Source organism: Sapajus apella, unplaced genomic scaffold (assembly GCF_009761245.1).
Source record: "Sapajus apella isolate SASKATOON/1434 unplaced genomic scaffold, GSC_monkey_1.0 scaffold7, whole genome shotgun sequence".
Classification (NCBI taxonomy): Eukaryota; Metazoa; Chordata; class Mammalia; order Primates; family Cebidae; genus Sapajus; species Sapajus apella.
This window is the reverse complement of record NW_022436947.1, coordinates 4,902,448-4,930,069: the sequence shown is the minus strand read 5'-3', so window position 1 is coordinate 4,930,069 and position 27,622 is coordinate 4,902,448. Positions and strand designations below refer to the sequence as shown.

Sequence of the window (27,622 nt, the reverse complement as noted above, 5' to 3'; positions counted from 1 at the left end):
AACTCTTTCTAGGTGAATTTTTTTTTTGAAAATAAAACTTCCTTTCTGATAAATGTTTCCACTTTCAAAACCAATATTTTATCTAAGCCTGAGCAAAATTTCCTCTAGGCCATGCTTATAGGTATACGTTAATATTATTTTATTTAAGCTGAATCTAATTAATCTCAAACACATAAACTTTTAAGGGAACCAAGCTTTTTTGTTTTTGCATATCGTGTATGTTAAAAGAAACTTTAGCCAACAAAACATTGCATATGATTTAAACAGACTTTTTTTCCATATTAGTGATGGATTTAATACAATTTTCTCTTTTTACTTGACCCTATATAAAAGATATATGAACAAAGATGATGATCAATGTACCTCATGAAACAAAGTAACATCCTGGATAATTTGCCATGTGATAGGCTTAGCCTTCTCAAAAGGAGAAGAACTACACTTAGGTGTCCACTTTCATCTGCTCTCTTACAGAGGACTTAACATTCCCTCCTAACAGCACTACTCAGCCTTAGTAGTTACAGTGGACCTAAGATCCTTAGCACGGAAGGTCTTCCACTTGCCTTCACCAGCTTCTAGGGAGCTTAGAAAGAGAAGGTTTTGGCATCTTTCCCCGTCTTGAGCCTCTGGTGTCTTTCAAAGGATATTACAGTTTGAGGCAGTACAAAGTAGTGGATAAGTATATTCAGTTTGGGGACAATTGTGTCATTGTCAGGTTACATTTAATATCTTCACCTTAGTGGATTTAAAGATTTAATGGAATGTCCAACATCATCTCATCAGATGCCTTTGTTTTATAGTAAGGAGACTTAATAAGGGTGAAAACAGTCATAGCTTGTTATGTGGATAACAGCAATCCGAGGTGATAGAAACAGGATTTTGAGTCTGAACATCTCGACAGCCCATTGTCAATTTCATCACCCTACAATGATTACTCCTATGGAAGGTTCCACATGATTATTTTCAATCTTAGAGTTTTATTTCTTCTAAGAAAGACATGAGGCTATAAAAACCTTTTGTTATTCTTTCTGGTTTGTGTGGGACTTTTGATTCTGTTTTTCACCTTTCTTCTTTGGTTTCCCTGATGTTTTACAAAGGGATCTTACAATTTAGTGGTAAGATTTTATTGGAAAGGCTGGATTCAAACATGAGTGATTGTCAAAATTTTAATGACAGATATAAAATGATACCAACCTGTCAGAACAAGTGTTGGCCATTGTATTGTTCTCTGGGTTCCCGCTGAGAACCTGGTTCAATGAACTACTCTAATCTTGAGAGCATCTACTTTCTTGCTTTCCAGATGTTTTGGAAATATAATCTAGGCATTTTTCCTACTGAATTATCTGTAAATGATTAGGGTTCTCATTAATCATTGCAGTATCTACTTGGGATAATGTATTTAAAAAAATAATGTTGATGCTCATAAAAATAAATCAACTTAATCTTGCAATTACATAATCGAGAATAATCGAAAACGAATTACACAATGAGCTTGTTCCCTGGAGATGTATGACAACTTCAAAAGCTGAAGAAAGTATGGTGGATGAACTCTTTTATAAAACAACATAAAATCTGCTTGTTTCTTTTGTTTCCCCCATTCATAAGGTCCTTAGGAAACTCTGTTATCACGTCTACTGCCAAATTTACAAAAATTGTCTGTGCAGTGTCTTTAGAGTAAGAAAAAAAAAGACAAATTACAAAGCTGTATTTTGATGTCATCTCTCCTAATTTTGTCAAAGTGTTTTTCTTCCAAATAGCAGATTACTTCATCCCAAAGTCTTGATAACCATAAATGTAATCAGCTTTGCCACAAATGTTGTCAAAATGAAATGCCGTTTTTTGGGGGGTTGTCTTTTTTGCTTTGTTTTATATCAGGGTAAAGTGAAAGGAGAAGCAATTGGTGGTGTGTTGAGGAAGCCGTGTTGTCTGAGACATTGAGCATTTCATGATCCAGAGAAATTCACAATTAGGTGATAGAATGTGCTCCTGGACCCCTGTCACTTACACTAGGAACATGATATCCTCCTGGGGAATGTTGGGAAGGCACTTGCAAAGCTATTTTAAGAGGCGTTTGGAACTGTGAGAGGACAGGGACGTATAGGAGAACATGCCAGAAGCCTTGTTTGTAAATACTATATTCTCTTTAGGGGCTACTCAGTGGCAAAATCAAAAAGATATTTTGCCAGGCAATAAAGCTGCTTATCTTTACTTGCTAGCAGAGAATTCCACACTCCGTGAAGATCAAAAGTTAAAATGAAAACATTTTAATGAATCACAGAAAATCAGTTTTTCTGTTTGTTTGGTTGTTGGTTTTGTGTCTTTCCTGTGTGAGCTCCTCAAGCTTATAGATGAGCCAATGCTATCAGTTGGTACCAGTAATCCATCGGAAGAGAGATGGAACTTTGTCAGATAAACTGTATTTGAAGAGGCTGAAAGCTAATTTGCCTCAATCTTTTTAGAAAATGTTTTATTCATCCTCATAGAGCCCCAAAGGAAATAGGATTTGGGTAGAGACAGCAATTCTATGACAGTTTATCATGCCTCCTTAACAGTGGACCAAAGAGAGAAATAAATAGGACCTCAAAGATTTCCTCCCTTCCTAGTCTGTGACAACCCCAAAGATTCCAAAGAGAGTTGGAGAATGGTTTGCTTGCAAAAGTGAGCAGGTCTCACATACTCCCTTCACTTCCATCTCCTAAAAATAAAATAATTTAAATTTCAGGGGAATCATCTGTGTAGCCACATAAAGAGGACATTGTTCATATTTAAAACTGAGAAGGATCCATCATTCATGTGAGTAACATTTTCATCTTATTATTCTGAACTATAAACTTAATTCTGTCCCCCTGCAGTTATTATATATAAAGAAATGATTAGTGCTTTATAAGTGACAGATATTGATGCACTAGAAATGGTTATTCATTTATTATTCAACATTTATTTCTGCAGACTTAGTTATATACACATGCTACACTAGACACCTAGGATACGAAGATGATTCATCCCAATTCTAGCCTTTACAGTCTGTCCTGAGCGATTTGATGAGGAAAACACAATGATACACAATATACAGGTGATAAACCAAAGGCACTGAGACTGGTAGAATCACAAGGAAAAATGGGACTAACCCAGCTGGGTCTTGGTTTAATAAAGCACTAGACAGTTAGTAGGGTCTTATTAGATTGACGCTGGCGGTGGGGAAGAGAAAGGACTTAGCAAAAGAGGGTAGAGAATGTACCATTACATAAGAACGGAGCATTCAGAGTCCTGTACATTATCCTTAGTAGTTATAGCCTTGGGTGGTTTTGGGAAAATGGACAGGAAGGCTGAAAGATAGACTGGGCCAAACTATGAAAGAGTCAATATGGCCGGGCGTGGTGGCTCATGCCTGTAATCCCAGCACTTTGGGAGGCCGAGGCGGGTGGTTCACGAGGTCATGAGATCAAGACCATCCTGGTCAACATGGTGAAACCCCGTCTCTACTAAAAATACAAAACATTAGCTGGGCATGGTGGTGCGTGCCTGTAATCCCAGCTACTCAGGAGGTTGAGGCAGGAGAATTGCCTGAACCCAGGAGGCGGAGGTTGCGGTGAGCCGAGATCGCGCCATTGCACTCCAGCCTGGGTAACAAGAGCGAAACTCTGCCTCAAAAGAAAAAAAAAAAAAAAAAAAAGAGTCAATATGGCATCCAAAGGTCTAGACATCCTGTTGGTTACCATGAGCAAAGTCTCTCATCCAAGGGAAACATTTTATGTAATGCATATGCCCTACACCATCCTATTTCATTTGACATTTACCTAAACAGATAATTAAAAATCTGGTTAGAATCGTTGATAGATTAGTTAGATTGGTCAAATGGCAACATCTAGCTTAAGATGTCTGCCAAAATCATAGTACCCTGACTTAAGGAAATGGGTCCATGACAACACAGAGTGATAGTTCTCTAGTTTTATGTGACTTCTTCCCATTCATAACCTCAGATGATCTGGGCTTTGGATAAACAGTAGGCTCATTTGTATGTGTACAGTAAAGGAAGTACTCAGAGCACTGAAAGAAGCCAAAAATGTATCCCATTGCTTTCTGACTCCTCTTTGAGAAGAAAACTCACAGATTCTTGCCACTAGTGTACTGCAAAATGTAATTTCTTGTAGAACTAAGGCAAAGTGTGTGAAGAACAATGCCCAGACATCACCTGGTATGGATTTAGGAAACTTGATTTTAGGTAGTAGTTCTAATTGAAAAATTCTCAGCTAGGCATGGTGACTCATATCTTTAATCCCAGCACTTTGGGAGGCCAAGGCAGGTGGATTATTTGAACCCAGGAATTCGAGACCAGTCTGGGCAACATAGGAAAACCCTTCTCTACAAAAAAATACACACACATAAAAAAATCTAGCCAGGTGTGTTGTTCACACCTGTAGTCCTAGCTACCTGGGAGGCTGAAGTGAAAGGATCATTTGAGCCCCCGGGAGGTCAAGGCTGCAGTGAGCTATGATTGCACCACTGCACACCAGTCTGGGCAACAGAGTGAGACTCTGTCTAAAAGAAAAAGAAAGAAAGAAAAGAAAAATTCTATATCCCATCATACCTCAAATATACCTAGTGGATTAGGTGTCTTAGTTGGGGTTTCAGAACATATGTCCATCACTTCATCTTTCTGTAAGATGTAGGTCAAAGCATACAAAGTAGCAAATAATGTAGTTGAACAAGTCAAAAGAGCTAATGTACAGCATGAGGACTACAGTTTTTAACAGTGTATTGTATTCAGGGTTTTTGCTAGATGAGTATTTTATAGCTGCTCTTGCCATAGGGGCAGTGAGACTGCATATCTCTGTGAGATGATGGATATTTTAATTTATTCCACTATACTAACCATTTTATTATATGTATATATCTTATGACATCATGTTGTGTATCTTAAATACACACAATAAAATGTATTTTAAAAAATACTTTGCTTTAAAAATCTTTACAATTTGCTGAGAATGATGGTTTCTAGCTTCATCCATGTCCCTGCAAAGGACATGAACTCATCTGTTTTTTATGGCTGCATAGTATTCCATGGTGTATATGTGCCACATTTTCTTTATCCAGTCTATCATTGATGGGCATTTTGGTTGGTTCCAAGCCTTTGCTATTGTAAACAGTGCCACAATGAACATACGTGTGCATGTGTCTTTGACACAAGAACAGAAAACCAAACACCGCATGTTCTCACTCATAGTGGGTGTTGAACAATGAGAACACATGAACACAGGGAGAGGAACATCACACACCAAAGCCTGTTGGGGGCTGGGCGGCTCAGGGAGGGATAGCAGGGGGTGGGGAGATTGGGGAGGTATAATATTAGGAAAAATGCCTAATGTAGGTGACGGGAGGATGGATGCAGCAAACCACCACAGCATGTGTATACCTATGTAACAACCCTGCACGATCTTCACATGTACCCCAGAACCTAAAGTATATAAAAAAAATATTTACAATTTGCAGTGGAGTAATATATCCATTGCCTTATTCACTTTTCACAAAAAAATCCCACAGGATAGTAACAACACATTGAGAAAATTTAGAATTATCAATTTCCGGTGACTTGTCTAAGGCAACACAGGTTGAATGAGAATCCACATTTCCCAACTGCCATGCTGTTGGGTTTTTCATCCTTCCTCACAGTGAGAAGGATGGAATCTCACTGTGACATTGCCAGAAATACCCTGAGTGTGTGACAAAATTTAACTGGCACCTCACCCATAATTAATTCTCTAAAGAAGTAAGTTAAGAGTGATGTGTCCAAACTTGTCTCTTGAATCAGCTCACTCTCAAGGAACAGACAATTCATTGTGAAACTCATAACTTCACTGACCATGCCTCAGAAGAATTATACCATCTCCCTCCTAAAGAAACCAAATGTCCTCCAGAAAAGGAGATAAAGAAATCTCTGCTGCAGGATCTCTGTAAAGCAGCTCCCCTTTTGGGAAACGTAGAATTTTATGTTTTTTTATTTTTTATTGTATTTTATTTTTTCCCTTTTAAACTTTTATTTTAGCTTAAGGGGTACAGGTGCAGGTTTGTTACATAGATAAACTGTGTCATAACAGTTTGTACACATTATTTTGCCACTGAGATAATAATCATAGTATAAGACAGGTTGTTTTTTTTTTGTTTGTTTGTTTTTTTAATTTGTTCACATTTATTGGAATTATTGATATATTTAAACTTATCCCTCCCATCTTTTGTTATTCTTTATCATGCTTTTTAAATTTTTTTTTATCACTACAGCCAATTGTTAGCATCTCTTTTGTTTTTTTTTTTTGTTTTTTTTTTCCCCATTTATTTATTTTATTGCATTTTAGGTTTTGGGGTACATGTGAAGAACATGCAAAATTGTTGCATAGGAACACACGTGGCAGTGTGATTTGCTGCCTTCCTCCCCATCACCTACATCTGGCATTTCTCCCCTTGCTATCTCTCCCCAGCTAGGTTGTTTTTAATCCTCACCCAACTCCTTCCCTACACCTCAAGTAGGTATTAGTGTCTGTTGTTCCCTGCTTTGTGTCCATATGTATTCAACGTTCAGCTCCCAGTTATAAGTGAGAACATGTGGTATTTGATTTTCTGTTTATGTGCTCGTTCACTTAGGATAATGAACTCGAGCTTCATCCACACATCTGCAAGACACAATCTCATTCATTTTAACACTGTCGAGTATTCCATGGTGTACATGTAGTACATTTTCATTATCCAATCCACCATTCATGGGCATTTAGGCTGATTCCATGTTTTATATGTTTTTTAAATTTTACTTGAGGATGTCTTGTGATCAAATGTGTCCCCATGTAACATTTGAAGAAACTGACGTGAAGAGGAGAAGTTCTCTCTCCTGGGAGACACTTTGATGGCTACCTTTGATTATTGAGAAAATCTCAGCTCAGGAATCTTTGGGAAGGCAGAGTTGGAGGAAAACTCTCTTTAGGATTTTCGAATCCTCAAGGTTGATTATCAGTTTTCTCCTGAGAGCCCTGAGGGTAGCTCTCTGGGCCCTCCTGACAGACTCCACTTTCCTCAGGGCTGAATTAACAATTCCCATTCTTTTTTCTTCCTTCCTCTGTCTCTGTTAGATGTGTTGCTTTTCCCTGCTTTATTTAAACAGAAGAATTTTACCTGGGAAGTGCCATGCCCATCAAGTCATAGCTTAGTCCATGGGCCCCAACATGAAACCTAAGAAAGGCCTTATTGTCTTAAAATAGACAGGAGCCAAATTCCCCTCTTCCCCATGATGTCTGCCACATGTACATGTCTCTGCCCATTGCTGCACTGAGGAAGGGAGAGATACCACACTTCTGAGCACCTGTCTGATTTAATCCTTGCTTCAGCTTATGGGAAGCAGTTGACCTGTTGTTGGAAGTTGTGGGAATTCAGTGAGAAATATTTTAGCAGATTTTCAGAAAGGAATTACATATGTGAATAGGAATAACATTTTTCAAGTCACACCAATCATTGGCACTTACCCTGTTGGACTAAAGGTGTCTGTGGTGGGGAATGAGTTTAAGAAATGAGGGATTAGCATTTTCCACTCACGTTGTGTGTTGATAAGCTCCATGCCTCACAGTTTAATTTAACATGGTTGATGATCTATTTTATGTCTTTCAGTGAGAAATCCTAAGAAGAGTTATTCTTGTTAATGAGTCAGGAACTGCACACAAAAATATTGGTGTGCTTGTTTCAATTAAAAGTAATTACTGATTCAAGAAAGAACTTTTTATCATATAGCGCAATTTGTACTGTCCCTATTTCCTCCAGAATTATTGTTCTTGAGTGTTGGTACAGTATTCAATATTGGTGGATAGGTGATCTGTGAGGGAAGGGCTGGGATTGTGAGTGGCTTGCTCAGCCTTCACCGGATTGTTGGTCCTTAATGACTGACTCTCAGAGCACTGGGGGAACCACTTCTTTGGTAAGGGTCGTTTGACTTTGAGCTCCTCTTGAGCTTAGGAAGAGAATAATCCTTTTACACTGGTTAACATTTATGGCTTTCACTTTTTTTTTGGCATCTGTTGATCCCTTTACAATCTGGTGAGGTGGGCATTATTACTGATAACCAAATGAGGAATAAAAGTATTTAAGGGTTTCCCAAACTTAACTGCAAGTATAAGACAGAACCAGGACATAAATCAACTTTTCCAACTCTAATGTGCCACACCTTTCCACAAAGGGTGATTCTCGGGACATAACCCAATCCTGAGGTGTCTTCATTTCTAATATGTGTAGTACCCATGCTTGCACTTACGTGGAAAAATTACTCAAGGATAACAAGAAATAAATTTGGAAACATTTTTTTTTTTTTTTTTGAGACGGAGTTTCACTCTTGTTACCCAGGCTGGAGTGCAATGGCGCGATCTCGGCTCACCGCAACCTCCGCCTCCTGAGTTCAGGCAATTCTCCTGCCTCAGCCTCCTGAGTAGCTGGGATTACAGGCACGTGCCACCATGCCCAGCTGATTTTTTGTAGTTTTAGTAGAGACGGGGTTTCACCATGTTGACCAGGATGGTCTCGATTTCTTGACCTCGTGATCCACCCGCCTCGGCCTCCCAAAGTGCTGGGATTACAGGCTTCAGCCACCGCGCCCGGCCTGGAAACATTTTGTAAATATATACATACTTTACATATGAGGTATACTAAAATTATAATAACTATTTGCAATGATTTATATTTAGATAGAACTTCCAGCTCTATTTATTTGGTTTGTTTAGCTATTGGAGACTGTTGCAGAAACGTTACCTTTTTCTCTATGTTGAGTATATTTTGAAATTATGTTTAAAGTTGTTAGACTTAGTTATTTCTGTTGAACTCAGAGACATTTCACAAATACAAAGCACAGACAGGAGACCTTGTCTACCTTCTCTGTTGACTAGGATTCCCCAGGAAGGAACAGATTTCTCCCTGCTATAGCACACCTTACCACATTCAGCTGTTATTATTTTCTACCAATCTCCAGCATGAACCTTACAATTAATTATCGTATATATATTTTTTCTAACCTGGGGTCCTATGTCAAGGTTATTGCCAAATTATCAAGGAAACTCCTTAAAAACTGAGATAATACACTTCTAATCTTAGGATGAGTTAAGAAACGTCTAGTAGTTTGCACTTAAATATGATTTCTGACAGCTGGACATGTATTCTGCTGAGATGGATTGGGAGGGTAACTAAAATGTAATCTAAGGCAAGGTGTGGGTACATGGAATCCAAACCATAATGCTACCATAACACTTTTTCATGTCAGTAACACCAGGCATTGCACCACTGTGTGTGTACCACTAAGAATAACTGATGAATTGATCATATTTTCTGAGGGAAAACTATCTGAACAGAGGGTGTTCTGTGACCATTGGCTACCTTTCAAATTAAGTAGTTTCCCTTTGCAGAATGTCAAAAGAATGTTTGGTGCTTAAAAGAAAATTGCCATGTTCTGCAGTAGTGAAACTTGTGACTCAGAGGCAGAAGTATGAGCAGAAACAGTCTCTCAGAAGTACTCTAGGGAGAAGCCACAAAAGACTGCCTTTATCCTGACAGCCAGAAACCACCAGTTGAGCTCCAGTGAGTACTAGAACCCTATTGTGGAGGCTTCTAGCCTGAAGAGGATTCAGTGTGGTTTGCCCAAGTGAAGGAGGCTACAATGGATGGTTCTATCCAAAGACGTTATTGCTAGTGATGAAAACTGACTTTATGAAATACATATTAAAGTCCAACTGTGTGTGTGTGTATGTATGAGCATGTATGTGCATGCGTAAGCATGGCTAGTATCTTATTATTTTTCAGTCTGATTATCTGCCACTTCTCAGAAGTCACTTCCCTGTGAATCCAGTCTGAAATAATGGCTTTGATTTAGGAACCATCTCAGCACCTTGTCTGTTTCCTTGCTAGAATTAATGCAGTAATTTATCTAACTTTCACATTATGTTTTTGGTATCTCAGGAGAAGGCAGAAACAACAGCTGTCTAATTTTAGCCCTGAGGCCTAAAATGGTATCTGTTACGTAGTAGATATTAACATTGGGTGGACCAATCAGTGTCTCAGATAAAAAGCAAGCTCAAATTTGAAAGACAAAGAAAGAGGTGCTTGCACTGGATATTTCTGATGATAATTTCTATTTAGGGAAATCCTTTTTTTTTTTTGATAAAATTATTGACAGTTGGTGAATTTTGCTTTCTTTATATCAGTAATTTTTCTTGCTTCGGTTGATACATGAATTGATAATATATTTAAGAAGATAGAAAGAACAAGATTTATTTTCTGGGCCTAAAACATTCATCTCCACAAATAATCCTCATATTTTATTTTGCCCTCCTTTCTGTGTGTTCAATTTCTTTTTCTAGCTTTATGCTTCCTCTTCTCTTGGCTTTTGGTCAAAATGTTATACATGTTTTCTCACCCTAAAATCCTAGTGTTAGTCACCAAAATCCTTCTTGATTCTTCTTAATTCTATCATCATCAAACTATCCTCAGCTTGGAGGTGACACCCCTTCATATTAATCATCATATAAAATCATAGGATCATTCTAAAAGTATTTTAGAATGATAAAAACAAAAGCGTTTGATCTCCAAATGTCCTCTGAAACCACTCTATACATAGAATGTTACAAATGAAAAATCATCATTATCATAATGGATATTTTATTCATGTCACATGAATAAAACCAATTCCAAGTTGTGTATAGAAAACCTAATCTTGGTTAGATTTGTGATCTTGGCTACACCAAGATCACACCACTGCACCTAGGCTGGAGTGCAGTGATGTGATCTTGGCTTACTGCAACCTAGCCTCCCAGGTTCAGGCAATTCTCTTGCCTCAGCCTCCTGAGTATCTGAGATTACAGGCATATGCCACCATGCCTGAATAATTTTTGTATTTTTAGTAGAGACGGGGTTTCACCATGTTGATCAGGCTGGTCTCGAACTCCTGACCTCAGGTGATCCACCCTCCTTGGCCTCCCAAAGTGCTAGGATTACAGCTGTGAGCCACCACGTCCAGCCTCTATTTTTAATGTTTTAAAAACATATGTACATTTATTTTTTAATCAGAAAAAATAATGTTCTCAATGCTTTTAAAAATATAAACAATAGGTATACTATTAAATTTGATAAGTGTCCAACACTTAGGTATGGCGATTCGTCAATCCCCAGGAATTCCCAGAAAATAGTATTTCTTCAAGAGGTTCTGATTGCATTGTTGTCAGGTAGGAATGTAAAATTAACAAACCGAGGCTATCACTGAATGGGCCTTGAGGTTGCACTGCAGCTTGCTTAAGAGGTTTTGGTCTGTTTGTTGTTTCTTTCTCCCGAGTCAGTATTCTACAACCCAGAGTACTTTGGAGTACCTATGTATCCCCTGGCATGCCGGAGTTAGAAAAATTTTCAAGGGTCAGCAAAGAAAGTGTGGCAGAATATTTTAACTGTATGAACTCAAATATTCTTTAAGTTAATAAAATATTTTATAATGATTTATAGTTACACAAAATATTTTCATAATATGAGTCTCTAATCTATGTAGAAATACAAAACTGTGTGCTTCAAATGAGTCTCATTTACAATCTGATAACATTTATATGTGTCCTATAATGTATAATTTGAGCATGTAAAATGTAATTTGAAATCCTCAGGTTTTAGCAATTCAGTTACCCAATGTTTCTTCTCAAAATGTGCTTGGGGTTATAGCATTTTCCCATCATTTCATTCTCATCTCTCCATTAGCTCAGAAGTTATATTTAATAGGTAGGATTGATAGGCAAGTTCTATGAACCTTTTTTGACATTTCTGCTCTTTTGGTCATGCTATTTCTATGACTCAGCTTACATTTCTTAGGATGATTTATCTGAAATTAAATGTATTAACTCATTAAATAAACAATTGGGACTTTACTCTTAGCTTGCTCATGCTCCTCTGTCTTCTTTGGTTGCAATGGCAAGATTTACTGCATTTAAACTTTCTTGCTACTATGCCCTCCTCACTCTACTCCTTGCTTCTAAAATGATATTCTCTTGGCCAATCACTTTGTTGTCATTATAGTTATCATCATAGAAAATATGGATCTGATTCCAGTAAGTTTAGAAATATAAAGCTCTGCTTCTAGGCATGTAAAGTTTGATGCTTCAGATCATCAGTGAGATCAATATATTTTATACATTGATCAACTCCTCTTCCAGGGGCCTTGGGATATATGTGGTATGTGCTGGATTTGGGAGATCTTTTAAACACATTTCTGTGTTCATATTCTTGAACATATTATTTATGTTAAACATGTTATGCTTCTTATAGTCAAGGGCTTCAATAGTGTTATATAGACTGGTTTTTAAATTTTATTTGCATATGATGAAAAAAGGACATGAAAGCATTTGATCAATGTGAAAAATTGTCTTTACTTTTTTTCTAAAAGAAAACAACAGTAATAGACTTGTTCAGAGAGATCATCGCATTCATCTGGGCTTCAGCCTCCTCATCTGAAAACGAGGGGGTAGGAGTAGATACCTTTGAAAATCTGTGGGATGAAATTCATTGTAGGTGTTTGGAAAGTCAGTATCTGTTTTCTATTACAAAGAAAAGCCCTGTCCCACAAATTTCTGATTTCTCAATTGACTGTAAAAGGTTAGAGTAAATATTGTTTTCCTGTATTCCAGGGGTCTAGAACAGTATTAAATGAAATCTTCCAGTGTATTTAGGGGCAACGTTGTTTTCCTCACTCTGAAGGATTTTTTCCTAGGTGTAATATAGTGGTCTTCAGCTGGATGATCATTGACTAAATTGTAAGCCCATTCGATCTGGAGAGAAATAAGCCTCCAGTGCTTTTGGATATAGTAATTCTACCTTGCATTGTGTGTGTATGTGTGTGTGTGTGTGTGTGTTTTCACATGTGCACTCATATTTGTGTATTCAGAGTGAATCTAACTAAAAATGAAACATCTTTGATGTTCTTAAAGAACATCATTAGAGTCATGCAATCTCAGATGAGGCTAAAGAATCACAAGAGGGGATAATATGATGTGTTTGCTGAATTGAAGTAATTGATCATGACTCAACTAAAGAAAGATGGGGGAAGGGTGGTGGAGATGCTGTTGCCTACATTGGCAGTGACAGATTCTTGAGAGCCTTGGGTACTACTTTAACAAAGTCCAGGTTGAGGAAATGAAACATCATTAAAGAGTTCACCAAGACAGAAATATGATTGATTTGTTTTTCTCTAAAATGACACTGCTTGAGGAATGCAAAATTCTTTGGAAAGAGGAAAGACTGAAAAGAAGAAGTCACAATAAGTAACTGAGGTACAACAAGGCGATGGCTTCCAAACAAAGTTAATGTGAAAGTAGTAAGCAAGGAGGAGATGGAGTAGATAAATATTAAAGAGCCGTATAGGTTGGTCTGGTTAAGTATGTGTGATGGTGGAAGTAGGTTGGCCAAAAAAAAAAAAAGGAGAAGGCATGGAGAGAAGTTAGATTTCCAGGGTAGGCAATTAGGCAGCTAGAAATAGTACAGGTGTCATGAGAGGGATGATTAGTTTTATTGTGAACATTTGTGTTTGAGGAAGCCAATGCATATCTAAGAGGAGAATTAGAGTAAGCTATTGGAGATGCAAGTCTTATTAGAGACATCTGCACTAAAACTATACATTTAGAAGTTATCGATATGTTAATAACATCCTGCCATTGCATATGTACATATCATATAAACAGTTTATTTTCAAGTCATACTTGTTCTCATCTCAATAGTTCTCATGCAGGATCCTTTTGGAAAGTAAAGGTTCCTAGTGACAGACAAAGGCAGATTTGCAATACATGAGCTCCTGAAAGCAGCATTAATCATTTTTCTTAATTGGAAACACTTTATCTTTTATTAATTTTCCCACTTCTTGTTTTCTGTCTTTGCTTTTTGAATACCATAAGTGTAACTCAGAGTATAATTAAGGGGTGGTGGATTGCACCATTATTCAAGCCATTTTTAGCAAGCATTAATAAAAGCCATGGGAAAAAAAGAAAAAAAAAAACCGACATGGATTTTGTGGTATTTCACAGGGAGAGCTCATGTTTGCATATCTGTATATCTTCATTTTTGCTTTTGTGTAAGACTAATCATTATTTCTTTTCACTTTTTGCTCCAATTTATGTCTCTCAATGTGATTTTTAGTAGTTTCTTTAAAAAACAAAAATGGTCAGTTGGGGGGAAATAGGGGAGGGAGGGTGGGGGGTGGGAAGCTGGGGAGAGATAGCAAGGGGAGAAATGCCAGATGTAGGTGATGGGGAGGAAGGCAGCAAATCACACTGCCACGTGTGTTCCTATGCAACAATTTTGCATGTTCTTCACATGTACCCCAAAATGTAAAATGCAATAAAATAAATAAATGGGAAAAAAAAAATGCTGACTGAAAGAATGTAAAATTCTAAATTTCATCTCTATTCCAATCAACATCTAATGCTTATGTCCATTTCTGTAGTATAATCACAAAGACGGGCTTACATTCCTCTCTAAAACACTTTGAGATTGCTCCCAATATCAGTAATGGCCACACAGTACATCCAAAGTAATCTTACTTCTACTTATTAGAAACTTTGTGTACATCCAAAGCAATCTTACTTCTAGTTATTAGAAACTTTAGCTGAAAAGTTGAAAATGAATTTAACAGAAAAACAGAGGGTTAACTTATGATTAACATTGGAAATTATAACATAGTTTTATGTATTTCTCACAGTCCATATAAATGGTTTTTGAAGTGCTTATCTGATAAGCTTATGTGATCCTTATGTACTTTTGGAATTAAAAACAAAAACATATCAGTTGTTAAACAATCTTATTGTAGGGTTAAATCTAAAAAATACTCAATCTAATCATGTGCTATGCCCGATGACAAGCACTAAATACAACTAGTAGAAGAAATTGTTTAGGCTGTAGCTGTAACCCACTTTTTGGTACATGGAATTTATCACTCGAACAATTACTGCACGTTGTTAAGTGTCTAAGAGTGTGAATTGACTATTCAATTGCATGCCTGTGTGTATGTGCATTTGCGTGTGTGTGTGTGTGTTTAATTATACAGAGATTATCCAGAGACCTTATTTGAATCTGAGAGTGAATGACACTAACAGTTCTAGCGATAAATTCACTCTCAAGGTTATAGAAAGAAGTTGCTAAACAGAAAGGACAAGCCATATCCTGGTATAGAGTTACCAGAAAGTGGAGTAAAAGATTTGCTCGATGTACACTGAATGAAGTTGATCATGAAAGTAAACAAACGATGCTATAATGGCGAAAGCAGTAAAATCAAAAGAGTGAAATAAACACTATTTTTTATTTGCTGAAGAAACCTAACACTATCAAGATAAATGAATTAGTAAGAGATTTCAAGGAGATTTAAATGTGGTTTCTACCATAAGAACATACATACAACACTGACAGAAGAATAGAATATGCTAAAGAATTAGTCTCTTAAGTTACACAGGGAGCAAATTTTAGGTGCTATAAATTGAGTTGGCTGATTTATGGTTTATGGTGACTTTGTAGTGGTAGACAAATTCAAAGCATTACAGTTATTTTTAGGAAACTTACGCCCAAAAATATTACATAATTTTAAATTTCAAAATATTGATTATATTCCCAGTAATCTCCCATACTTTACAATCTGTGTAATTTCAATACTAGGCTAGTGGGAAAGTCCTTTGCTCTAAAACAGTGAACACTTTTATTTTAGAAGTGTTCTTGTACGTATGTTGCAGCAATTTATTATTCAAAAAAGACTCTTTCTGTCTGGAAATTTCATCATTTGGCAAACTAAAAGTGATCCCACATTGGGCACCCTGAGAGATCTTCCTGTTATAGCACTGACCACAAGTGAATGCTCATCCAAGTAAAAATGTGAATAACTGGTTTTTCTCCCAAGAAGAATCTGCGTTTTTACACAGGAGGTATCAGAGAATTCTTACTAGTTTGCTTGATCTCCATCTATTAGCCAAATGATATAAACAATATGAAAATTTTTCTAAGGCATGTCACATCTTTGTACATCTGTTGGTTAAGAAGTATGATGTTTAAGTGTAATCCATGTCACGGAGAGTCAGAAAATATGTCAGTCAATCAAAATTAAGAAAGGAAGGAGGCATTGATATAAGAGACAGGAGGAATATTCCACTACTCTCTTTAGGAACAGTTTAGCAGAAATGTACAGAGAACATTAAATCCTGCATACTCCTTCCTGATGTGTTTATATGTATTATAAAATATAGAATGTAGTAATCTGTCTCTTGCTTTACAGTGTTCCTTGGACTCAATGACTTGTTTTTAAGAAAATTAGGATCTTCTTCAGAGCTAATATTTGGGAGGAAAGATAAAAAACAGGAGTTATGAGTTATGGTGACAACCATGAATGGGGTACAATTCGTACTTTTAAAAACTTGTTTTATGCAAATATCTATAGCAAGTTCCTCGGGAAAAAAAAAATCAAGACTGAAAATTATCTGATCTAGAAGAATAATCTCTAAACAAGAGTTCTTATTTTTTTATCATTGCCAATATTTTTCTTTGTAATTTTCCGGGAGGCACTGAAGACTGTTTAAATACATAAAAACAAACACAGACAGCTAGTGAGCCATGATTTTGTTTGTATGAATTAAAAGAAGAAACGTAATTCCATCAGAACAAAAGACAGGCTTATTTCTGATATTGTCATCATCATCAACAGGGAGTGATATGAGAGCGGCCCAATGTGGAGATTGAAGATACCAGTGAAATGAAACAAAGACCCTTAAACAGGTCCTAGAACTAACCTAAATGTTTTGCAGCCAAGTTAACTTATTTATTTATGTTTTAATATTATCCCACATTACTAGACTTAGCCATAGGGAAAAGTAAAGCCAGACTGATTTTGCTTTGTCAATAATTTTGAAGAGGAGGCTGCGTTGAAAACTAACAGAATGGAGCTTTAGTTTGGAGCAGTAGCATCTGATGGATTTGATCACAGGCTTACTTTAGTTTAGGTTCTCGAAGAAATAAGGCTCTCTTCTACTTGGGAAGTACAAGGAGACATCTAGGGAGGAGGGGATGTGAAAAGGGAAGAAGATGCAGGTAGTAAAAAGGTTTCCATTAAGCTGGGAACCTCAGAGCAGACTGGATCTTAAACACAGGAAGCATTCTAAGAAATGGTACCAAATTGCTAGTCTCATAATTATCTTGCCAACTGCTAAATGATCATTTTTTGAAAGAATTCTTATTTAAGGGCTGCTTCTAAGGGCTGTAAATACTTGAGGCATTTTTACTTTTCCATATGTGCCAGGTGAGCAGAGTGGCCTTCCAAGGTTTCTGAAAAAGCCCCCCAGACACAGAAAAGCAGATAGTGGCATATAGACATGAACAGGGGCACACTGGAAGACCTGAATGATATGGGTGAGGTACCAGGAATGTGAGCTACACACTTCTATTCATAACAGAATTATGAGCCCCAATCAATGCATGGATATGTATTTATTTATAAATTACATAGAGAATTTTTTGTGATGATGTATATTGTAGTACATACACAAAAAATTCTTTTAGAGAATGATATAAAAGTAATTGAGAACAAAATTTCTAATACTTTCTTCATGCAAGCAAGTAGATTGTCCTGTACAGCCCCCGAGAGTGGGCACCCACAATATGGAAACGAATGCCCTGGGAAAGGAAAAAGTTTATTTCCAAGATCCAAGCATGTAAGAATTACATGAAATTAAATATGTAGACTTGGGACCTTTGGTTCTTGGAAAAGAAGAAAGGTACAGTGAGTTCGTTGCAGTTCTAGCTGCATCAAGCTAGAAACGGATTGAGGCAGCTCAGATTCACAGGCACTTGTGGGCAGGTTTTCAGTGTCACTGTGGCTTTACCATGCAGGCAAATTTGAAAACAGACAGACTAAATATTGACTGCGAGAAAAGAAAAATGTGTTTTTATTCATCCAACACATATTTATTTAACATCTATAATGTGCTATGCCCTGAACTATAGTCATCCAAACAGACTAACAGATCTCACCCGATCCTGTAGTGCAGTGATTTGAATAGGAATGATCTTTGGATCCTAAGCAATCCAGTTTGACCATTCTCTGCTGTAATTTTTTCCCCTTTCCATTATTATTTTTTGAGAACATAGAGATGCTTTTTGACCCATTTGTTGTAAGAACCTCACTTGTTAGCTTCTTGATCAGTTGCATTTACTAAAATAATCATATTGATAATTTCATAAATGTGTAACATTTACATCTTGCAAAAAACTTTTACACTCATCTCATGCATAACTCACAAAACCTCTTAATTATTTCCCAGTACTACAGGAGAATCATGGACTCAGGGCCTAATCTCCAAAGATGCTGTTGGTGGTAAATTGTTACAGCCCTGAGATATGACTTAAATTTAGGTTTTCTGATACAGGTGTGTGCTTGTCTCTATGCTAATCCATTACACAACCAGACAGGAAGAATTTTCAATAGATTCTGATCAATTTCTCTTTCTATAATAAAATGATAAACTTATTTAAACTGGATTAGATGAGTGAAGGGTTGTTTATAACACTTCAGCCTTCCCTTAGCTTCTTCTATGGCTTCCATTAGGCTCCATCAAAGCCTACTGTCAAAACAGAATATAAACATAATTGTTAACTACTAACATTGATTCTGTGATCTTCCTTTAAAATTATCATCTGTCTATCCATCCATCCATCCATCCATCCATCCATCCACCTACCTAGCTATCCTTTTATTTTTGTAATCAGTTGCCCGTAATTAACATGATCAGAATTGCTTTCAGAACTAATAATTGTTATAAACTTCAGAAGAGTTTGGATTTAGGTGGCAAATTCATAATAAGTGAGAAAGTAAGCTATACCATCCTCTGAGAATGTGTGGAGTTTATCTTTTAATTTATCTCTTTCTAACTGAAAAGTAACACATATAGCCCCAATTAAATGCATCTAAAAATTGGAAGCAGGTGGGATAGGGTATTAAACACAATCCTTGCTGGTTCTTATGAACTCATACCGTAAGCAGACACTTGCTTTCTCGAGCAAACTACAGTGCGAATGAAACATCTTAGATTGAGAAGGGATTGAATGGAATGGGAATCATAAACAGCTGGACCATTAGAAGTTGGTTGCAGTCCCAAACCCAGGTCAGTTTTTAAACATGACTATTAGCCAGGTATCCTTTCTCCACCATGCAAGAATAGATAATAAGATGTGTAGACATTAAACTTTGAAATTCCACAGTAAGATGTAAATATTTGCTCAATCAAGCACAATTTAATATGTTTGTTATACAGCAACTGCAGGGCAAAGAATTTTGTACTTTTGGACGTTTATGATAAGGTGCACATTATTTTCAACTTTTTGCTTGTTTCCTTGTTCACTTTTTCTTTATCAAAGAAACAAAGCTTCTCAGCCTAGGAATAACCTGGAGTCTGGAAAGTATACATTATGGCCAGCAACTTTAAACAATAGGCCAGAAATGGGAAATGAATGAGAGAACTTCTGACAGAGAAGACAAAGAACAGAAACTCATATGGGCTAGTGTAGGTGTAGGTTCTTTATTCTTCAGCCAACGATGGTGAAGAGGATCTCCCTTCACTTTACGGAGGCCTTGCTGGTTTGGAAAGTTCATTGTTCGACACCATGGATCTCCAGGTGGGTCAAGTTTAGAGATGCACCAACCTGGAGGACTCCATGCTGTTGAGCTGTTCACATGCAGCGGATACTTCCAACTCCATCTTCCCAAGAACTAAATGGGTGTCTTCTATAGCGTATGTGCAAATCTCCTTCAAAAGGAAATCTTACTCTTCCTGCTTTCAAAAAAGGGAACAACTTCACACCTCTGCACCCAAATATTTGTTATTTTTGTGGAGTTCATTAGAGCTGATGTCACAATGTAATCTATTAGGATACAAATAAATATTAAAGGATTTCTCTCTTAACAAGCTGATTAGAAATGATAGAGGTATAAGTAAAATATTTGTGAATTTTAATTATGTACAGAATGAATTTTAGTAATATTCTAAATATTCTTAATATAATTATGTACAGAATGAATTTTAGTAAATATTAGTATTCTAAATATCTAGAATATTACTAAAATTCATTCTGTACATATTATATGCTATATGCTTATAATTGGATTTAGGTGGCAAATTCATATGCTAGAGTCTAGCATATAAGACTTCATTTTTTTTTACAAAATTTAAATTTATTGGATTTCTAAAGTTGGTATATCAGCTTATTATTCTTAAATAATAAGTCTTTTGTTTTGCAATATTTCTCATTTTTGTTTACATCCTAAGTGTTTTATAATGTTAAATAATAATGTGGAAACAGTTAATCTTGTGATGTTTTAATAACTCTACTAGTTTTTTAACAGTAATATGGCCTTGGGGTTTGGTTTAAGGTAGGTGTTGTACATGATATTAAAGAATTGACCTTTATCAAGTGTTTTATTTTTAATGTATTGGAATTATCATACATACATATATATATATATATTCTTATTCGGACTATGTGAAATGTCATATTGTTTTTCTGATACAAATACATTTCTAATCCAATAGCTTTAATTGTCATGATATGTTTCTCTTTTAATGTATTATTGAATTACATTTGCTACCATTTTACTAAAGCATTTTGCATCTACATTCACAAGTGAAATTGAGTTAAAAGATTTTTTAAATTTTCGAGTCATATTTGACTGAAATTTATTTAATAATCATATTGATTATGTAAAATCAGTTGGTAACTTCCCCTTTATCCTTATGCTGTTGAAAATTTTACAAAGAACAATGATCAATTCTCTAAATGCTTGAATGGCCCTTCCTGTAAAACTTCTGGTAAAAATCTCAAATCATTTTTTGCAAAAGTTTAAAAAATTAATTATAACATTTTTCTAAGTCATTTGCCTATTCACATTTTATATATTGCTACTCATTAATATTGTTAAATTATAGATGGCTATCATAATCTAAGAAAAATGCTTGTAATATTTATCAAATAATTGTGCATATGATTCTGTTAAAACAATTATTCTCCAAATTTATCTTTCTTTTCTTTTTCCCAATATTAAATGTTTTTCTCATGCCTTTTGCCAGAGTTTTGTGACTTTAATTTTTTAATTCTATTTTTGATTTTTATAGAGATTTTTGTTTCTTTTTTAAAAATAATTTCTTGAGTTGAAAGCTTAGCTGCTTCTTCTATGTTATAAAATTTTGATCCTTCTTCTTTAATATTGGGAACATTTTGTAGCTATGAATTTGTTTCTGACAACTGCTTTAGTCTGCTTTAAATGTTTAAAATATAGTCTGGTTAACATTAAGGGAGCACAGTCTTATTGCTTTTCAGTCTTTTGGCTAAGACCAGCTGAAAAAGAGCATGGGTTTAGAATCAAGGATCTTAGGTTTGAATTCTGACGGTGGCACACACGTTGTGAGAGGGACTTTTTAACTCACCACATTTCTGTATTTGTAATTTAGAATAAGTATAGTTATGTTATAGTGCTTTGTACGATTAAATGAGATAACATGTTTGTAAGTGCGTAGTACCATTATAGCAAAATCCAATGTTCAACACAAATAATAATGTTGGTTGAAAATTATAGTTTGGAATTTTCTTTTATGTATAATCATTTCAATTTTTAAAGAAGTGCTAGATGTGCGTTGCTTTTGTTGTTAATTCAAATTGTCTTACAAATTTCTAATTTTATTGCATTTTGCCAAAGAATATGGTCTTAGAATGTTTATATTTTTGGAATTTTCCCAGCTTTTCAGTTTTTCAGTTGTTTGGATAGCTGAAGATCATTTTATTTGTTGAAAAGGGCCAAGATATACATACACAATGCACTCGTGTTTTATTTGTATTTATTTCCCATATTTGTTATATTATTCATTTATTTTTGTTCTTACTTTTTAAAAGAAATCTGCCAATTTGTAGCTGTATTTGCATTTTTGCACCTATTGCGTTTGAATCAAATTCTGTTGTTTTTTTAACATGTTTTAAATTTTATACGTAACTAATTATATGTTTTTTCTCTGTTCTGTTCCACACGCTTTGCTTGTAATTCTAGTTTATCTGAAACCAATATTGCCGCTTCTTATTTCTTCCATTTTAGTTTGCCTAAAAAACATTTATCATCATTTTATTTTCAAACAATCTGTGCCATTTTATTCATATCAATCCCTTTTAAGAAGTTTGTAATTAAAATTTATTTGTTTTGATCGTCTGGTCTTTGTTTTTAAATTGGTAGTTTAAGTCTCTCACATTTTCTCTTCCCTTTTTTTCTGGTTTCATTATTTTTACTTCCCTTATGTTTCAATATTTTCTCCATAATATTTTTCAACTTTCTTTCTCAAAATATTCATTGGGAGAGTATCTCTATATGTATATTTTTAAATTTAATTGTGTCTTATGTTTACTTTGAAAAATTATATTTTATTATTTCTTATTTTTTCTGGCAATTATCAAAGCCAAGACCAAAATGTTATTTTATTTTTCAATTTAGCATTTGTTTATTTCACACTCAGTTTCAGATCTTTGGTTATATTATGTAGAGATTTAATGTCAAATTACTACTATAGAAAAAATTTTGTTATGTATAAATTTTTTTATATATGTAACAAAATTTACAATATGTATGTATGTGTATATATATACATATATACACACAAACCATATGTATGTATGTATATATACACACACATATATACACATTGTAAATTTTGTTACATATATGAAAAAAATTATACACACATATATGCACATACATACATATGGTTTTTGGGTATATATGTGTTTATATATGTACACACACATGCAGTTTGTGTTTATATGTGTGTGTATATAAATATATATATACACACGGTTTTTTTTGTATATATACACTATACATATATAATATGTGTATGTGTGATTAAATTAAAAATATTAAAATAACCAAATGTGTGTGTATGTGTGTGTGTATACACACATACATATGGTTTGTATATATGTGTATATTATACACATGTATTATGTAATATATGTGTATATATACACACACACACACACAGAGACACATTTAGGTTCTATTCCAATATTTTAAACATTTGCCTTATACTGTAGAACCATTATTTTGCTGCCTTTTGTTTCAGTGGTTTATATAAGTCTTTATATAGCAGGATATATTTCTAATTTTTTTTCTAATTCAGTTTCTTAAGCAAGTATTTAATGCTTAGTTTTGTTTTAAGGAACTTAATATTTTTTGAGCCAAAGCATATCTATGTATATATTTCTATTACCTTCACATATGAATACTTGAAGGTCAGCAGTCCCCAACCTTTTTAGCACCAGGGACCAGTTTCCTGGACAACAATTTTTCCAGAAACCGGGGTTGGAGATGAATGGTTTTGGGAAGATTCAAGGGCATTACATTTATTGTGCTCTTTATTTCTATTATTACATTGTAATCTATAATGAATTAATTATACAACTCACCATAATGTAGAGTCAGTGGGAACCCTGAGCTGTTTTCCTGCAACTAGATGGCCTGGCCCCATCTGGGTGTGATGGGAGACAGTGACAGATCAGCAGGCATTAGATTCTCATAAGGAGCACACAACCTAGATCTCTTACATGTGCAGTTCACAATAGGGTTTGTGCTTCTACGATAATCTAATGCCGAGGCTGATCTAACGGGAGGTGGAGCTCAGGCAGTAATGTGAGTGATGGGCAGTGGCTGTAAATACAGATGAAGCTTTTCTTGCTGTCACTCACCTCCTGCTCTGTGGCCTGGTTCTTAACAGGCCATAAACTAGTATTGGTCTGTGGCCTGGTGTTGGAGACCCCTGCTTTAGATGACTATAAAAATCTTGAATTCAAAACTTTCTATGCTTCAAGACTGTTAAGTGTGTCTTAGCCAGTTCATAAAAGTGATGGCAGGAACAGTTACTTGACCTTCTCTGTGACCATGTACTAGGAGAGTTTGTCTTGATGGAACCTGAGAACTCATCACTCCCCTGAGTGCATGTTTGTGAGAAATAGTCTAAGCTCTTGACTTTGTCACTCAGATTATCAAAAAGCACCAAATCAGGAATGTTCTAGTTCATTCAAGTGATGTTTTTTTTATTTCTACATTTCACATTGAATCTCCAAATTTTTCATATATAGGAATCATGAAGTTAAAAGTGCCCCACTGTGCCTCACTCTTGAGCCTAGGGCCAGCTTGTATAATATGCTTCTGTTTTGTACACTGTTTCAGCCAAACATACTTACAAAATAGGCATTACCGGGTCAAAGAATAAAAAAGAAGCTCCAACAACAATAAAAAAATACCTCATTCCTGTATTTTCCCAAGTTTTGCAAAACTTTCTTTGCAACCCAGAAATTCCATCTCCCCAGACTATGAAGATGCCAACAGAGATTCAAGAAAGGGGGAGCAGAACTCACTACTCTCTCTGATCCAGGGCAGGGGATATTCCATCTCCTGCATTGCTTTTCTCATTTCTATGACCAGTATCATTCTGCCTTTCTATAGCAATGCTTCTCCATTACCCTCTAAGGAATATTGGCTTAACTTCTTTGGAGATGTCATGAAGAATTTGCAAAGGAATAAGTTGAGTTTATGCTTGAAGTATGAATGTCAATTTATTGATGGGAAGTGGAAAAAGAGACTTCTAAGCATAAAGAATAGTAAAAATCATACACATTTCATGTTTAAGGACTTAGCATGCCTGAAACTCTGAGCCCTTTTTAGTTGCTCTCTTATTTAAACCTCAAAAGAGCTGTGTAAGATTACAGTTTTAGACCATCCTTCTATCTTGTACATCCTGCAGAACAGTTTTGCATCACCCTTCTTAAGCAAATTGAGTCTTAAGTAATTTGTTCAAGGTCAAACACCTAAGAAATGAAAAGAATCGTGACGAGGTGCTTATTTTTAAGTACTGTGTAATGCCACCTCAATACTTTAGCATTAGCATTTTTGGACAAAAGACTGAGTAAGACAGGGTATAAGTAATTGTGTTTACTCATAAACAAATTTATAGTTAGATTATATTATGCAATACCTGTGTTAATTGGATTTTAAAATAGACTGTGATGAAGATTTTATAAGCCTGTAAGGTAGAAAACTGAAGCAGCTGGGTGACGAAGGTGAGGCCACTTTTTTTATGCATTAGGTAGAGTCAAGCATTCTCACACCTACTGAATAATTTTATCTGTTCTCTTCCCTCTGACCATATGTTCACAGCCAATGACTAAGTTTTGAATGATCAGGTATTATTCCTCATTCAAAATGAACAAGCCCATTTCAATTTTCAAAGCCAAATTTCTGACAGAATTAATTTATCTGTAAATTTTACTTATTTTATTGATGAATATCCTGCAAAAGCAAAAAAATCTATTTTAACAATCTATGAGTTCCCCCACGTCAGTGAAAGGAAGAGATGAAATACGTATTAAAGCATAGACTCGTAGAGTCAAAGCTAAATCTACGTCTCTAAAATATAGGTGATATTGCCTTAATATGCACAGAATTTGAAGTGCCTAGTTAATCCCTAATATTGGCATTGAATATCAGGGAGATTTTTAAATTCTGTTGAATTATGAATTTTTTTGTTTTGTTTTCCCAAGAAGTTGACAAGTCTTTGCTGTGATTTTATGCTTTCTTTTTTGTGTGCTAATTATGTGATAACATGTTTAATATGCTGATCAGTCGGGGACATATATGAATCCCAGTGAAATTTCATCTCATTGACATGGGGATTATTCTGGGCTCAGTAATTGCTTCCAACTCTTCTTCTTATTTTATTCTCATGATGGATATTTGTGACAAATATTTGTGATAAAAAGGTGAAGACAATACATGTACTTACAATCTTGTACTCACAATCTTATTCTCTGACATATACATGGCACATACAGTTATATTTATCAAAGCATGTGCTCTTGCATTTTTTGGAGAGATGATAACAGACGATAGTATTTACTGATTACTACAGGCCAGGTCTAAGCGTTTTAAAGGGTTACTTTATTTAACCTTCATTACAACTTCATGAGTTAGGTAATAATTTTATGTTCACTTTGTAGATGAGGACTCTAAGGCAAAAAGAACTCGGATAACTGTCTCAGGTTCTCACAGTATATGAATGTTGGTCCTAGGATTTTAATGCAGAAAATTCAGCTGCATATGAGGGGTTTATAATTATGCCAAACTATATCCCAAGAAGATGTGCTGCATGCATATTTGTACATGCATACATATACACATATATGCATACATTTATAGAATAAACACATTCGTAAAACTCTCATGTTCTTCAAACATGTTTATATAGAGTCTTATATGCAAGCCTACCTAACCGTACACCTTTAGATGAACTTTCTTCTTCAATTTACACGAACATTATTTCTCATGTACTTATTTCTCATGTAACTAACACAAATTAATATAAATATGCATAAAAAAGTACGTTTGTAGCCGACCATTATTTTGTTGGAGAAGGATTGACTTTAAGATACTAAAATCATCTTGTACTAGGCCATTTGCAGAGTATAACCAACAATGGGTGAAAAAAGTGTTATTGGTTGGATAAATTTTTCCTGTGATAAAATGGCACACACACACACAAAGCTGTTTATATTTAGTAATTAAGTGAGTAGTAGCAAATGTAATTTTTAGCCAAGGTGAGGGATTGGGCTGGAGATAGGGCCAAGGAGGCAGGTAATTAGGGAAAAGAGTAAAGACATCTTATTCAGATAATTTAGGCCATTCAAGCAGACAAAAAGATGCTCGTGTTATCACTTCATCTTCAATATTTAATGCATTGCTAAGTTCCTGATATACAAAGTGTTATTACTCGATAAACTCTCAGCTGATATTAATTACCTCTTATTTGATTAGCATAGTAAACATGCAATACACATATTGATTCTTCTAGTAATATTCTATGTCTACATGACCCTAGAGTTTCCTTATTTTCAGGGAGTTTGAATGGAAGCCAAGTCATTATTGTTACAATAAGATGGGTTCTCTAACAGGATTTTGAATCGTCTTTCAGAAATTTAAGGCCCTTATATGAAAGCAGCAAATGCTTTATTGGCTCAGCTACTACACCTGTCACCTTTGTAAGATGTGAAGATTGCAGATCTCTTTTCATCACTGAGATTCACAGAAGAGAGCCTTCCATATTTATTAAGGGAGGACATAAAAAGGAAAATGACTGGCGGTGTGCACACACTTGTGCACAGCTGAACCTGCCATCATTCTTTTCACCTTTCAACAGCATGTTGTCTTTGAAAACTGAAGTCTGGTGTTTTAAAATCATTGTTGCTATTTTTCTGTTTTGTTAGTGATGACTGGTTTCTAACTCCTGACTTTATCATTCTTGGAGTTTGATGTCGTTAATTAAAATTAAGTGTGTGTGTGTGTGTGTGTGTGTGTGTGTGTGTGTGAGAGAGAGAGAGAGAGAGAGAGAGAGAGAGAGAGAGAGATTGAGAGAGAGAGAGTGACTTGGTGCCAAATGAAATCATTCAAATTAGAGCCACTCATTTGTCATTCCAAATGGTGTATTTTAAATTTCCTTGCTGCTTCATATTTTGTATGTCCCAATATACAAAT

General features: G+C 35.4%; 1 protein-coding gene and 1 long non-coding RNA gene across 10 annotated transcripts in view; both read left to right on the top strand.

The window, feature by feature from the left end:
• Nucleotides 1-27,622, top strand: part of CHRM2 (cholinergic receptor muscarinic 2) — a 172,122-nt gene that overhangs the window by 13,989 nt on the left and 130,511 nt on the right. For 4 of the 9 annotated variants that reach the window (XR_004268225.1, XR_004268227.1, XR_004268226.1 and 1 more), the window contains exon 3: nucleotides 2,720-2,790. The exons of 3 other annotated variants lie outside the window; for them this stretch is intronic. The gene's annotated coding sequence lies outside the window, so the exon portion shown is untranslated. Of the gene's footprint in view, nucleotides 1-2,719; nucleotides 3,297-3,334; nucleotides 3,367-13,754; nucleotides 14,010-27,622 lie in introns of those variants that run through there. 2 more of the 9 variants (XR_004268231.1, XR_004268230.1) reach the window with 2 other exon arrangements.
• On the top strand, nucleotides 5,416-8,129 carry LOC116550115. The gene is made up of 2 exons (XR_004268232.1): nucleotides 5,416-6,141; nucleotides 6,475-8,129. It is a non-coding gene; the product is annotated as an uncharacterized LOC116550115 (long non-coding RNA).